This window comes from Arachis hypogaea, chromosome 5, assembly GCF_003086295.3.
Source record: "Arachis hypogaea cultivar Tifrunner chromosome 5, arahy.Tifrunner.gnm2.J5K5, whole genome shotgun sequence".
Taxonomy (NCBI): Eukaryota; Viridiplantae; Streptophyta; class Magnoliopsida; order Fabales; family Fabaceae; genus Arachis; species Arachis hypogaea.
Genome location: NC_092040.1, coordinates 65,463,519 through 65,466,520, shown reverse-complemented (window position 1 = coordinate 65,466,520; position 3,002 = coordinate 65,463,519). Strand labels below are relative to the sequence as shown.

General features: G+C 39.6%; 1 non-coding gene across 1 annotated transcript; it reads left to right on the top strand.

Annotated features, from left to right (window-relative positions):
- Window positions 1-1,738: 1,738 nt before the first annotated feature.
- On the top strand, window positions 1,739-1,846 carry LOC112804404 (small nucleolar RNA R71). Its single transcript, XR_003203012.1, has one exon. It is a non-coding gene; the product is annotated as a small nucleolar RNA R71 (small nucleolar RNA).
- Window positions 1,847-3,002: the final 1,156 nt, after the last annotated feature.

Genomic DNA, 3,002 nt, shown 5'->3' with positions numbered 1-3,002 from the left:
CGCTTCTTTAATGTCAGTAGCTTGACAGTGGGCTCTCATGGAGCCTCACAGATACTCAGAGCAATGTTGAAACCTCCCAACACCAAACTTAGAGTTTGAATGTGGGGGTTCAACACCAAACTTAGAATTTGGTTGTGGCCTCCAACACCAAACTTAGAGTTTGACTGTGGGGGCTCTGTTTGACTCTGTTTTTTAGAGAAGCTCTTCATGCTTCCTCTCCATGGTGACAGAGGGATATCCTTGAGCCTTAAACACAAAGGATTCTTCATTCACTTGAATGATCAATTCTCCTCTGTCCACATCAATCACAGCCTTTGCTGTGGCTAGGAAGGGTCTGCCAAGGATGATGGATTCATCCATGCACTTCTCAGTTTCTAGGACTATGAAATCAGCAGGGATGTAATGGTCTTCAATCTTTACCAGAACATCCTCTACAAGCCCATAAGCTTGTTTTCTTGAATTGTCTGCCATCTCAAGTGAGATTCTTGCAGCTTGTACCTCAAAGATCCCTAGTTTCTCCATTACAGAGAGAGGCATGAGGTTTATGCTTGACCCTAGGTCACACAGAGCCTTCTTAAAGGTCATGGTGCCTATGGTACAAGGTATTGAGAACTTCCCAGGGTCCTGTCTCTTTTGAGGTAGTTTCTGCCTAGACAAGTCATCCAATTCTTTGGTGAGCAAATGGGGTTCATCCTCCCAAGTCTCATTACCAAATAACTTGTCATTTAGCTTCATGATTGCTCCAAGGTATTTAGCAACTTGCTCTTCAGTGACATACTCATCCTCTTCAGAGGAAGAATACTCATCAGAGCTCATGAATGGCAGAAGTAAATCCAATGGAATCTCTATGGTCTTTGTGTGAGCCTCAGATTCCCATTGTTCCTCATTAGGGAACTCATTGGAGGCCAGTGGACGTCCATTGAGGTCTTCCTCAGTGGCGATCTCTGCCTCTTCCTCCTCTCCAAGTTCGGCCATGTGGGTCATGTTAATGGCCTTGCATTCTCCTTTTGGATTCTCTTCTGTATTGCTTGGAAGAGTACTAGGAGGGAGTTCAGTAATTTTCTTGCTCAGCTGTCCCACTTGTGCCTCCAAGTTTCTAATGGAGGACCTTGTTTCAGTCATGAAACTTTGAGTGGTTTTGATTAGATCAGAGACCATGGTTGCTAAGTCAGAGTGGCTCTGCTTAGAATTCTCTGTCTGTTGCTGAGAAGATGATGGAAAAGGCTTGCCATTGCTCTGTTTCTTCCACCATTATTGTTGTTGAAACCTTGTTGAGGTCTCTGTTGATCCTTCCATGAGAGATTTGGATGATTCCTCCATGAAGGATTATAGGTGTTTCCATAGGATTCTCCCATGTAATTCACCTCTTCTATTGAAGGATTCTCAGGATCATAAGCTTCTTCTTCAGATGAAGCGTCCTTAGTACTGCCTGGTGCAGCTTGCATTCCAGATAGACTTTGAGAAATCATATTGACTTGTTGAGTCAATATTTTGTTCTGAGCCAATATGGCATTCAGAGTATCAATCTCAAGAACTCTTTCTTCTGATTTGTCCCATTGTTCACAGGATTCCTTTCAGAAGTGTACATGAATTGGTTATTTGCAACCATTTCAATGAGTTCTTGAGCTTCTGTAGGCGTCTTCTTTAGATGAAGAGATCCTCCAGCAGAGCTATCTAATGATATCTTGGACAGCTCAAACAGACCATCATAGAAGATACCTATGATGCTCCATTCAGAAAGCATGTCAGAGGGACACTTTCTGATCAATTATTTGTATCTTTCCCAAGCTTCATAGAGGGATTCACCTTCCTTCTGTCTGAAGGTTTGGACTTCCACTCTAAGCTTACTCAATTTTTGAGGTGGAAAGAACTTTGCCAAGAAGGCATTGACTAGCTTTTCTCAAGAGTTCAGGCTTTCTTTAGGTTGTGAGTCCAACCATATCCTAGCTCTGTCGCTTACAGCAAAAGGGAATAGCATAAGTCTGTAGACCTCAGGGTCAACCCCATTAGTCTTGACAGTGTCACAGATTTGCAAGAATTCAGCTAAAAACTGATGAGGATCTTCCAATGGAAGTCCATGGAACTTGCAATTCTGTTGCATCAGAGAAACTAATTGAGGCTTAAGCTCAAAGTTGTTTGCTCCAATGGTAGGGATAAAGATGCTTCTCCCATAGAAGTCGGGAGTAGGTGCAGTAAAGTCACCCATCACCTTCCTTGCATTGTTGGCATTGTTGTTGTTTTCGGCTGCCATGTCTTCTTCTTGTTTGAAGATTTCTGTTAGGTTCTCTACAGAGAGTTGTGCCTTAGCTTCTCTTAGCTTTCGCTTCAAGGTCCTTTCAGGTTCAGGGTCAGCCTCAACAAGAATGCTTTTGTCTTTGCTCCTGCTCATATGAAAGAGAAGAGAACAAGAAAGTATGGAATCCTCTATGTCATAGTATAGAGATTCCTTGAAGTGTCAGAGGAAAAGAAAAATAGAAGGAAGAGGTAGAAGAATTCAAACTTATCAAGAAAGATGGAGTTCGAATTGTGTATTAAGGAGGAGTGTTAGTCCGTAAATAGAAGGATGTGAGAAGAGGGGAAGAAATTTTCGAAAATTAAGTAAAAGATTTTAAAGACATTTTGAAAAACACTAATTGATTTTCGAAAACCAAGAGTGGAAAAGAAATCAAGTGATTTTTGAAAAATATTTTGAAATTAGAAATCAACAAGATATGATTGAAAACTATTTTGAAAAAGATGTGAGAAAAATATATGATTGAAAAGATATAGTTTTAAAAAGATATGATTGAGAAGATATGATTTGAAAAATAATTTAAAAATATTTGATTTTAAAAATTAATGACTTGGCTAACAAGAAAAGATATGATTCAAACATTAAACCTTTCTCAACAGAAAAGGTAACATACTTGAAATGTTGAATCAAACCATTAATTGATAGCAAGTATTTTTGAAAATGGAAAGAAATTGATTTTGAAAACATATGATTGAAAAGATATGATTTG